At 44.4% G+C, this 13108-nt stretch overlaps 1 protein-coding gene across 1 annotated transcript in view; it reads left to right on the top strand.

The window, feature by feature from the left end:
- LOC126234920 (carboxypeptidase B-like) overlaps positions 1-13108 on the top strand; it is a 250260-nt gene that overhangs the window by 104646 nt on the left and 132506 nt on the right. The gene's annotated exons all lie outside the window — the stretch shown is intronic.

Raw genomic sequence — 13108 nt, 5'->3', positions numbered from 1 at the left:
AAGACGGAGCTCGACCCCATCGCAGCAGGAGAGTGTTTGATGTCCTGGAGAAACACTTTGGCGACCGCATTCTGGCTCTGGGGTACCCAGAGGCCACTTTCACAGGCCTCGATTGCCCGCCATATTTCTGGATCTGAACACATACGACTCCTCTTTGTGGTGCAATAACCCCAAAACTCTCGCTGAGCTGAAAGCAGCCATTCACGAGGTCATCGACAGCGTCGATATTCCGACACTTTAGCGGGCCATGCAGAATTTCGCTATTCGTCTGCGTCACATCATCGCCAATGATGGCAGGCATATCGAACATGTCAGAAGCTAAATCCGAATATCTGTAGTAACGTTTACATGTTGAATAAAGTGTGTGCCCGCCGTAGTTTATAACTAATTTACGTTTCCTTTTCATACAGTTTAATAATTGTCACCCTGTGTAACTGTACACTTCGACTTTATAGTGAGTAAATTATGACGTTATCATAGTTGTCAGAGTCTGTTGTTATTATAGGTGTCAAATCGATTCAGTGTCACACATAATTGTCAAACTCTCTGATGTTTGCTTTCCAAAGCCTATATTTTTCTGAACTGCAGTTTCTTTGACGTTATGCTAAAGCAATGTGCTTCCCGCTGATGTAGAAAAATTATTGTTGTTGCATTAAAATATTTTATACAAGTTGTCTTCTCTGTTTTTCGACCTCTTCTTTCCACAAGTGCAAACATAAGTTTTATAGGTTAATTACTGTCTTTTGCAACTGTAATCAAAGTCTTATTAAGACCAGACGCGTTTCGGCTTATTCTAAAGAATCTTCAGTGTCTACTGTAACAATATAGTATTATCACTTTCTAGGATCAGGAACAGTCCGCGTGCTTTTCTTATTACTACAAAAAATATCTGTTCTTATCGTTATTCACTGTTTCTTATTTACTTTTTTTTTACTACATTCCTCTTGTACTTCTACGTGTTAATGTTCGGTTTCCAGGTCACAGCACTTTCACTGTACTAAATATATTCACGTTTCTCTATTGAGAAGAACCACTGACATCTCGCCATTTCGTGTGTTTCGTTTTGCTATTGCGGGTGCGAAAGTCTTTTGTTTTGGTATGGTGAGACTGTCTATCTCTCTGTGAGTATATTTTCCGACTTTTGTCTGTGTCTGTGTGTGTGTGTGTTTATATACGCATTTTTTTCGGCCACACACACGCACACACGCACACACACTCACACTCACATACACACACACATACATGCATACATACACACGACTACCAGCAACAATGAAACTGAGCTGTTTGTGTAAGGCGCAGGTTGAACGAACTGACTGTACCAGTAAAAGTGGCATCAGTCGTTAACTTGCTGTTGTATTAGAGGCAAGTTGAGCGAAAAATCTTTTAAATTTTGGAAATTTGTGGTAAGATCTTACGTGACCAAACAGTTAAGACCATCTGTACCTATGCTTACGCACTACTTAAACTAACTTAAACGCCAAGGACAACACACACACCTATGCCCGAGGGAGGACTCGACCTAGTGCGGCTTTTCGCGGATGATGCTGTAGTATACAGAGAAGTTGCAGCGTTAGAAAATTGTAGCGAAATGCAGGAAGATCTGCAGCGGATAGGCACTTGGTGCAGGGAGTGGCAACTGTCCCTTAACATAGACAAATGTAATGTATTGCGAATACATAGAAAGAAGGATCCTTTATTGTATGATTATATGATGGCGGAACAAACACTGGTAGCAGTTACTTCTGTAAAATATCTGGGAGTATGCGTGCGGAACGATTTGAAGTGGAATGATCATATAAAATTAATTGTTGGTAAGGCGGGTACCAGGTTGAGATTCATTGGGAGAGTGCTTAGAATATGTAGTCCATCAACAAAGGAGGTGGCTTACAAAACACTCGTTCGACCTATACTTGAGTATTGCTCATCAGTGTGGGATCCGTACCAGATCGGGTTGACGGAGGAGGTAGAGAAGATCCAAAGAAGAGCGGCGCGTTTCGTCACAGGGTTATTTGGTAACCGTGATAGCGTTACGGAGATGTTTAATAAACTCAAGTGGCAGACTCTGCAAGAGAGGCGCTCTGCATCGCGGTGTAGCTTGCTGTCCAGGTTTCGAGAGGATGCGTTTATGGATGAGGTATCGAATACATTGCTTCCCCCTACTTATACCTCCCGAGGAGATCACGAATGTAAAATTAGAGAGATTGGAGCGCGCACGGAGGCTTTCAGACAGTCGTTCTTCCCGCGAACCATACGCGACTGGAACAGGAAAGGGAGGTAATGACAGTGGCACGTAAAGTGCCCTCCGCCACACACCGTTGGGTGGCTTGCGGAGTATAAATGTAGATGTAGATGTAGATGTAGAACCTCCGACGGGGGGAGCCGCGCGAACCGTGGCAAGGCCTCCTGAGATCGCGCAGCTACCCAAGCGCGGCGAAAAATCTTTTATGCAACAGCACAACTATTGAGAATGGTGGTGTGGCGCTATCCATGGATTGCCGTTGTGTCTCCGGTTCAAAGTGATGAACCCGTGTTTCAACACATGTGTCGACGTTCGACAAAGAATTCTTAGGCTCAGCCTCCTAACTCGTGGATCCGTGTATTACCACCACCAAGACAGAAGTCCAGTAACGCAGCGAGGTGCTACATTGTGATCCGTTGATCACCCTCGAATGAGAGTGTCCGCACGTTCCAACACTGCAAGAGCCACAGCTGTGAGCGACCGACCGCCACGCTGGAGATCGGACAGGTTTGCGCGACCTGGTTGCCATGATGACAGACGCCTCGCCCAGCGACTCACGTACCTTTGTTCACTGCCGGGTCTCCTTAGCATTTTGCAAGTGCCTACGAATGTCTGCGATGCTCTGGGTTTCCAACGAAAGAAGCTCAATGATAGTTCTCTGCTTGGAACGCACCTTCGTTCCAGACGCCATTTTGAAGGATAGAGGCCATTTTGTAGACTACATATAGCGCCGCCACGTATTGGAAATTCATGAAACTGCAGAGTCTGAAGCGGGAATGTTCCATGATGTCCCACAATAAATTCCGCTTTTTTTCCAACCAATATTGGCCGAGAAAAAATGTGTCGCATTACTTATTGACCGCCGCTCGTATTTACAATGACTATTTCACTGTTACTACTTTTTGGGAGTCTAGTAAGTAAAGGACCATGTTTTTTCGAGTGGAAAAGAATAAGTTTGGCCCTTTTTTTGCGTGCTTGCCGACTAACATATCTTATTATTATGTGTTACAGTCAAACGATGCAGCACATATAGTGTACTAAGACACTATTTGAAAACTGTGATTACAGATATAACATAATCCGCTTCGTTGTCTCGTTTTCTATATATTTTTATATGCTGCAACACAAATAGCAGTACAATGGTTAGATCAAACCAATTATAAATTCACGCATACTGAACTTTATTTTAAAATGAATCTGTGCCCTTTATAAAGGTAGTGGTACAATTTGTTGGATGACACCATACTTTTTTCCCTTTATTGTGATTTCGACACCTTTACAATAAAGGCAGGCCGGCAGCGGTCTATCTACGCCGCCCTTCGGCCATAGATAACACAGACAGTAAAAAGAAAGACAGAAAAACAAACAAACATGGTGCATAAAAATGGAAGACAGACATAGTAAAATACGTGAAGCCGTTCACAGGCTCACTGTCTGGATAAAAAACGTTCATAACTGTACACAAACGGAGAAGACAGAAATTACACACGTGAACAGAGGAGCACAAACGGAGAGACACTAAAGCATTGATGCGAAGACTCACACAAGCACTGGCGACGATCTCTGGGCACGAAGATTCACTGTTCACGCACAAAGCCAAAGGGAAGGGTGCAGGTAGGAGGGAGAGGCGGAGGGTGTTGATGTAAGTGGCAGAGGAGAAGGGAGGGGAGGGGAGAAGGTAGGAGGGGTAGTGGAAGCCTGGGGGAGGGGAGGGAGTGAGGAAGAGAGGAGGGAGAGAGGGCAGAGAGGGTGCCCTGGAGGAAAAACACAGGGGCAGGAAGGGGAGGATCAAAGTTGGTAGGAGGGGTAGATGGAGGGGAGTTGGTAAAAGCGACCTTGGGCAAGGGTATGGAGTGTGGAGAGATGGAGAGTGGGTGGGATGTGGGAGTACAGGCACAGCAGCGGAAGGGGGTTGGAAAGGATGGGAGAGACAAGTGGGTGAGGGCGATCAAGTTTGCAGGAAGTGTAAAGGATCCGTATCTGTTCGAGGAAAAGGAGCAGGTGTGGGAACGGAATGAAGTCATACAGGATCCGCTTGGGGGAGGGGAGGCAGATGTGAAAGGTGAGGCGGAGCGCATGGTGTTCCAAGATTTGAAGGGATCTGTAAAAGGTAGGAGGGGCGGAAATCCAGATGGGATGGTCATAGCAGAGGATAGGGCGGATGAGGGATTTATAGGTGTGGAGGACGGTGGAGGGGTCCAGACCCCATGTGCAGCCAGAAAAGAGCTTGAGGAGGCGGAGTCGGGAGTGTGCCTTGGCTCGGATCGTTCGAAGATGGGGGTGTCCAGGAGAGGCGACGGTCAAGGGTGACGCCGAGGTACTTGATTGTGGGGGTGGGGTTGACAGGACAGCTGTAGATGGGTAAGATAGAAATCGAGGAGATGGAAGGAAGGGGTGGTTTTGCTTAACAATGATCACCTGGGTCTTGGAAGGATTGACCTTGAGCAGCCACTGGTTACAACAAGTGGTGAACCAGTCAAGATGGGATTGGAGAAGGTGCTGGGAGCGTTGCAGGGTGGGAGCGAGGGCAAGGACGGCGGTGTCATCAGCGTACTGGAGAAGGTGTAAGGGAGGTGAAGGCAGTGGCATGTCTGCCGTGTAAAGAAGGTGCCTTGGGGCACACCGGTAGAGGGGTAGAAGGTGTAGGAATCCGTGTTATGGATGGTGACATAGGAAGGACGGTAGGAAAGAAAGGAGGCGATCAGACGGATGTAGTTAATAGGAAGGGCAAAGGTTTGGAGCTTGGAGAGGAGACGAGAATGCCATACACGGTCGCAAGCACGTTCAAGGTCGTGGGAGAGGAAGATAGCGGAGCGACGGGAGTTGAGTTGTTTGGAGAGGAGGTGAGTGAGGTGAAGGAGAAGGTCATCAGCAGAGAAGGACGGTCGAAAGCCACATTGGGTAGCGGGAAGGAGGCGGTGCTGGTGGAGGTGCTGGCGGATGCGTCGGGTGAGGATGGATTCCAGGACCTTGCTGAAGACCGAGATAAGGCTGATGGGGCGGTAGGAGGAGACGGCGGACGGCGGTTTGTCGGGTTGGAGGAACACCAGGATCTGGGAGGTTTTCCACAGGTCGGGGTAGAAGCCGGAGGACAAGACCACTTTATATAGCCTGGCCAGGGTGGAGAGGAATGAGGCGGGAGCTTCACGGAGGTGACGAAAGGTAACACGGTCGTGACCGGGAGCGACGTTGCGTCCGTGCGGAGTGTAGATATGATATCCTGAATAGTGATCGGGGCATTTAGTTCGGTGTGTGTAATGTTGTCCAGGTACTGGAAGCCAGGAGAGAGTGGAGGGGCAGAGGTGTCAGTTCGATCGCGGACATCAGGGAAGAGGGAGTAATCGAACTGGGGATCGTCAGGGAGGGTAAAGATATCGGAGAGGTAAGAAGCAAAATGATTGGCCTTACTGCGGTTATCAGGAAAGACGCCATACTTTTTTAATATACTATTTACTGCACAGAGACTAGCACATTTTAAATATTTCTGTGCAGAATTATCACTGAATAAGTATAGTTACATGCTATATAAAATATATATGGTCTTTACATTCCTGTAAGAATGCAGATGCGTAGCTCTAGAAAAAAATTCCTTTCTCAGAGCCCAAAATAAAGTTGCATCACTCCACGCCAGTATTCACAACGCTCTATCGAAGATGCAACCTAATACACATTTTGTCCAACAGGCGGCACCACCATGCAGATAGTTCGCTAGCTATGTTTGTGGTAAAAATTTAAAAATCTACCCTAATTAATTTTTTTTACCGCCGGCAAATCAATGATAAACTGGAACTTCTCTTTTTCGATTGGAGCTATAGGTTCAGTCGTATTCGGATGAGGGCTCTCTACAGAGTTGCATTTAAGTGCAGGCTCCTGTATGCAATTGCAATCCAGGGGCCCACACTGCAAAAGTTTGAAACTAAAAGCATTTGTTTTAATATTCTGACACAGGTACTCTTAAAATCTTAACGGACGTAGACGTCATTTTCTTATATTTGACTTTCATCTGAATTTTTCAGTGTAGCTGACCCAAATTAAGTCAGCGTTCACATCGAAAATCCGCAGTTCCCTCGAAATTCCTAGTGTGCCCATTCACAAAAGTGGCACTACAATTTCCAAAATCTCTAACTTTTTTAAAAGAATGGTAACAGAATTTCGGAATGTTGAAGCGAATTCGACTAAATGGAAACATTTTTCTTCCACACAACAAATGTTATCCAAACCAGATCCCATGAAATTTTTAACTGCCTATCGGCAGAAGCGGTTTCTTGATCTCTTGAAGCTGCGGAAAATTATTTTCAGATAATTTTATCCCTGTACGAGATATTGCGCGAAACTAACAAGATGTCTTAAAATCCATAGCGTGTGTCAGATAGTTTGCTGGCTCATGACCTTATAGCAGATTCTCGCGGGCATGGAGAGCATTATAGCGGGAAATTCAAAAGTCTGTGACGCAAATTCTGCCTTTTCAAATACGAATGTATTATTGCCATGATACCTATGATATTGCCAGCTGCATGTTATGATGTGTTATTTTTAAAACTGAAATACGATTTTTGTTTGGACATGAATATTAAGTTACTGTTCTTGTTTTTAGTTCATTTTTTGTTGTGATGTTGATGAAATTTATTGTATACCCCCAACGATTTTCTCTTTTTCATTGTTTTAATATCATCAGTTCGTTAAATTATTCAATTATTCAGTAAAATTTTGTTCAATTAAGTAACAAATCCTGAAGATGCGTATTGTCTTTTAATTCTAAAACGGGAAAAACATGCTGTTTTTTCGACTTACTTTCCACAAAAATCCCCCTTTGTAACGGCCGTGTAGGGAAGCAGCCCACTCACGCCATATAAAATTCATATGCTTTCCATTGTGTGCCAGCCTAGTCCGCTGTAACTAGCTATGATGTCACGAATGTTGCGCAATACCTTAAAAGTAAAGTAAATAAGCTGAAAAGTTAATAGCATGTCAGGAGTGATGCTAAAATAATAATGTGTTAAGTTCCAGTTTAGTAACTTTAACAGTTTTCGAAATTTGGACGTTCTATGTAAAAATCATCGGCGCAACAGGAAGGAGCTAGAAACTTCAAAATTGGTATTCGGAATCCTTTTTCATTGTAATTTGATGGAAGCAGCATGCTGGATTTCACAAAGTAATATTTTGATTGAAATTCGTGATTTTCTGTTTTTGTGTCCTAAAAGTTCGGAAGAAAGATAGATTAAGTAAGTGATTAGATAAAGCTACGATGTTTAGATTTAGGTAGAATGGAGGTACGCTATAATAACAAAGATGTGAGACGTTTTAAAAAGGTAGCTATAAAACTATAGCTGTAGCGTCTCTCCAAAGGGCAAGTTCAGAGCTCATCTATTGCGTGCAGTACAACTAAAATAATTCTCTCGCCAAAAGTATTTAACCTAGCCACATTAGAATTTTATTATAGATACTTACCAGTGTGCTGATTGCATAATTAAATCGAGAGCTTCGTTGGCCTTTAGCGAATGAAGCAATTAATTATTTAGTAACTTGAAGCGGTGTTCTGCTACCCCAACGGCGAGTCAGTAAGGCAACGCTGTCGGCTGCGCCTTCGGCGGTAAGCACCGCGGCTATATAAATAAGAGCTAGAAAGGCCCCGGTTCTGTTCTAGATTCGTATCAGCGCGCACTCCGTGTCGGAAGCCGCGTCGCGTTTGTGTAGTTGCCAGAAACAGCCTTGGATGCCGTATAACGTAACTCGATAATTTATGCACTTAACAATGAGTTCGCATTGAGGTAAAGAGTTAATAGCGGAACGACTCCAGTGAATTTTTCTCAGTTGCGTATGTCGTATTTTCACGTGTCGCCGCTGGACAGACTTTCTACCATTACTAGCGTGGCGTTTCATGAGTATTATCATCAAATTTTGGCGAGCATTCGCTTTGAACATTTACATCGATAATGATTATTGAACAGTTTCGTTATCTAGGGAGAACAGGATCCACGCAATAGACTCTGAACAGCTCAGATAGTACAATAGCTGATATGGGTAATCATTTGCCTGGAATTTTACGCTTTATCTTTTTCAGAATAAAGTGAAAATTGTTATAGTAAACTGCATTGTCTATGACTCCCAGACATCATCCTAAATCCTCAGCGTAATGAACTTCAATAATCAATAATTTATTTCTCCATCAGAGTGGGCACAGTGAACTCTAATTACAGGCATCACGCTTTTGCTAATCACTTTCCGGTTGCCAACGTTGTAGTTAGAGAGCCTGTGTTGAGAACGGCAAATAATAGAAATAATAACTTAATTTCCCACCCGCCGCCCCACGGCCTGACCGCTGGTTCAGCCTAGTGGTCCAAACTGGATGTTCCAGGGGGAATGGCGAGTATTCAGGGATATGACAGGAACGATGATTCCAAGCAAAAGTTTGCAATGAACATGGGCTCTAAAATGCATACCTTTGCTGTGAACACTACATCTTCCATTCTATGAAACAAAGTTGTTCTACTGCAAACTCTTTTCTTTCCACATTTTGGGAGGTGGTAGTATGGACCAAAGAAAGAAAAAAATGTTCGATACCCATAGGCTTTAAAGTGCATACGTCGCCAAAAGCACTTGCTCACCTTCACCACTGCGAAAGAAATCTCTTCTACTGAACAAATTCTCGTAGCTCTGCATTCCAGAGCCCATGTGCACTATACAATTTTTCTTGTTTAGGTCTGTTGTGTCTAGTTCATACAGCATAGACACAATGAGGTAGCTAGGTGCACGCTAAACTAACGCAGACGGGCTTGAAGTTCTGGAACATGAGACTTATTAATGAATAAGAAAAAAAGTACGTAGATGTTACTTAACTTTTATTCTCTTGTTGGAATACATCTCTCTTGAAGATTAGTACGCTATAAGCACTGATACAAATGGCGCCTTGCTAGGTCGTAGCTATGGACTAAGCTGAAGGCTATTCAATCTGTCTCTCGGCAAATGAGAGGAAGACTTGGTAGGTCTAGTCGCAAGCAATGTAGTCCGTACAACTGGGGCGAGGTCTAGTCCGTGTCTTGTGACCTGCCATGTGGTGGCGCTAGGTTTGCGATTACACAGTGGCGACACGCGGGTCCGACATGTACTACAGGACCGCGGCCGATTTAAGTTACCACCTAGCAAGTGTGGTGTCTAGCGGTGACACCACAAGGTCCATATTACCTCTCCGCAGAATATGGAAAGCATAGACCTTACAGCGTATGAGTATTGTTTCACAGTATCGAAGATGGACAAGTGCTCATAACTCTTAATGTATAAATTTTGTAGCTCATGTTTACTAGACTTTTTTACTTCGAATAATCGTACCTGTCATATCTCCGAATATTGATCATTCTTCCCGGGGCACCCTGTAGATTTTAAATATGGAGCTGTTTCACAGTCTCCAATGATACTTTTGTCAACATCAATTAGGTCCGACATTTTGTGCCTACCTCGTGGAAGACACTCCAGTAGTGAACTACTTTGCAGTCTTATTAAATATTAACGGTCCTTGTAGATGTTGCAGCTTTCTTTTTTTCTCGAGCAGTGCAGATTTCTCGGAAGCCGCAGGAATGTTCGGCTGGCGGAAATCCGTTCCAGCCATTCTGGGTTCCTACGCACGGAATTTCCAGCTTTCCTTCCACAACGCGTCCGGCCCCTTGCGACCTAGCCAGCTGCGTGTTTGACCAGAAAATAAGAGGCACACGCTCCTGTTAGGCTAGTAGGCAATTAACGGTTGTTAACAGCCTGTACAAGGAACCGACCGCAGCAGCTGTCTAGTGGACAACAGGACCTGTCAGAGCTGAAGCAAGAATGGAAGCCTCATTTTCTTTTATAGTTCATTTTCACTACATGTTTCGTGCTCTGACACGTGAAATCACTTTCAACACGCAGCTGCCTAACGGACCATTCACTTTGTTACTTAGTTACGTGTTACGTAATCATTCAAGACGAACATTATGATATGGAACGTCACAATGGAGCAAACAAATACAACGTGTTTCAAAAACGTGTCATACGTTCCTATATGAGGTGGCAGTGGTCAAAAGTAGAAGAGAAGTTCCTACAACGATTTGTCTAGAAACTTATACCTGTTGCGATACGAGCCAATCTGTCCTATTTGCTCAGATTTAGTAATTGTACAAACTGAATTTCAATCATAGAATGAAGTCCTCTATAAACAACATAGGGTGTCCCAAAAAGAGTGACCCGATTTTAACTTGTAATACTTTTAAGACAAATGTCACTAGGTACCTGAAACAGCGCTAGATGTAATCGGCATGGTCTAGAGTTTCAGAAAAAACCCGCTAGATGTTGCTACGAGCGCGTGCAGCCAGTCTCGCGCAATATGGCTTCCGCGCAACAGAAGGCGTGTTGTGTTATTGAATTTAGTCGTACTCAATCAGTGATCGCTGTTCAGTGGCAGTTTCATGTTCGATTTCGTGCTAAACCACCATCATCAAAGAACATTCGACGGTGTTATAAACAGTTTGAAGGAACAGGATGTCACTGTAAAGGTAAAAGTCCTGGCCGGCCACGCGTTCCTGAACAAACAGTGTAACAAATTCGACGAGCATTTGAACGGAGCCCCCGCAAGTCGACGCGCCGTGCTAGCCGAGAACTTGCGTTGCCGTGCATGGCAGTGTGGCGTGTGTTACGGCATCGTTTAGCTGTCAAACCACACCCATTACAACTGGTGCAAGCTCTTCGTGATACTGACAAAGTCAAGCGAGTGGACTTTAGCAATGCTATTCTAGAGGACATGGAAGATGACACTTTTCTGTCACGGTTGATGTTCAGCGATGAGGCAACTTTCCATATTAGCAGTAAGGTTCACCGTCATAATGTGCGTATCCTCATGAAACAATTGAACACGAACGTGATTCACCAAAAGTGAATGTTTTTTGTGCTGTTTCGCAAAGCAAGATTTATGGATCCTACTTTTTTTGAGGAAGAAACCGTAACAGGACAATCATATTTTGCAATGCTACAGAACTGGTTATTCCCACAACTTGACTCTGACAGTTTCATCTATCAGCAAGATGGAACACCACTGCACTGGCAAAACAATGTGCATAGTTTCCTCAATGCCAACGTGCCTCAACGTTGGATAGGGCATACAGGACCGTGAGACCAAGGTTTACACTATGGCCTCCTAGGAACCCTGACTTAACACCATGTGATTTCTTCATCTGGGGATATGTTACCTCGTGACGCTGATGAACTAAAAACCAGAATATCAGCTGCTGTAGCTTCAGTGACAGAAGACACCTTACACTCAGTTTGGGATGAATTCGGCTATCGACTAGATGTCGTCCGTGCAGCCAATGGAGGACATATTGAACATTTGTGATGGAGTTTTATAAATTTCTGTCTTTTCTGAGTAATTTAGTAGGCAATTTGTCGGTGTTAAGCCCTTCTTCCTAATAAATAATTCTATTTAAAATCGGGTCATTTATTTAGGGACACCCTGAATTATAAAAAACTCAATTTTCGATACAGAGTTAGTGACACGTAAAGGGGACACCAGATAAGAGTAACAAATACAGAAAAAAGTATTCACACTGTCGGCCCACAGATGTCACAATCGAGCTCCGACTCAATATAGCAGAACAAATTATTGAAACCAGAGTAATATCTAATTCTACTAGTCAGCACTTTCACCAACTACTCACTACTACTATAATCAACCAGGCTACAAATCTGCCTACGCTTTGGACAAAAGTAATCACAAGAAGTTCAGAAACTTCTACTGTATGCAATATTACACCACCAGAATGGCAAATTATGGACAGAAATCTCGTTTTCAGAAACGTTGACACACGCCAGCGGTGTATAAAGAAACAGCATACAAGACAGACCATTCTGCCCCCACTGCCACTCCGTTTTTAATAGGCCAAGGGAATTTAGGACGAAAAAATACATTGTTGTAGGACATCGTGGAACATTCCCGCTTCAGCCCTTATAGTGTCATGAATTTCCCGTAGGTGGTGGCGTTATACACTACTGGCCATTAAAGCTGCTACACCACGAAGATGGTGTGCTACAGAGGCGAAATTTAACCGACAGGAAGAAGATGCTGTGATATGCAAATGATTAGCTTTTCAGAGCATTCACACAAGGTTGGCGCCGGTGACGACACCAACAACGTGCTGACATGAGGAAAGTTTCCAACCGATTTCTCATACACAAACAGCAGTTGCGGCGTTGCCTGGTGAAACGTTGTTGTGATGCCTCGAGTAAGGAGGAGAAATGCGTACCATCATGTTTCCGACTTTGATAAAGGTCAGATTGCAGCCCATCGCGATCGCGACATCGCTGCTCACGTTGGTCAAGATCCAATGACTGTTAGCAGAATATGGAATCGGTGGGTTCAGGAGGGTAATACGGAACGCCGTGCTGGATCCCAACGGCCTCGTATCACTAGCAGTCGAAGTGACAGGCATCTTATCCGCATGTCTGTAACGGATCGTGCAGCCACGTCTCGATCCCTGAGTCAACAGATGGGGACGTTTGCAAGACAACAACCACCTGCACTAACAGTTCGACAACGTTTGCAGCAGCATGGACTATCAGCTCGGAGACCATGACTGCGGTTACCCTTGACTCTGCATCACAGACAGGAGCCCCTGCGACGGTGTACTCAACGACGAACCTGGGTGCACGAATGGCAAAACGTCATTTTTTTCGGATGAATCCAGGTTCTGTTTACAGCATCATGATGGTCGCATCCGAATTTGGTGACGTCGCGGTGAACGCGCATTGGAAGCGTGTATTCGTCGTCGCCATACTGTCGTATCACCCGTCGTGATGGTATGGGGTGCCATTGGTTACACGTCTCGGTCACCTCTTGTTCGCGTTGACGGC

The sequence above is a fragment of the Schistocerca nitens genome, chromosome 2, assembly GCF_023898315.1.
Source record: "Schistocerca nitens isolate TAMUIC-IGC-003100 chromosome 2, iqSchNite1.1, whole genome shotgun sequence".
NCBI lineage: Eukaryota > Metazoa > Arthropoda > Insecta > Orthoptera > Acrididae > Schistocerca > Schistocerca nitens.
Note: the sequence above shows the minus strand (reverse complement) of the source record. Positions and strands in the feature narration are given on the sequence as shown.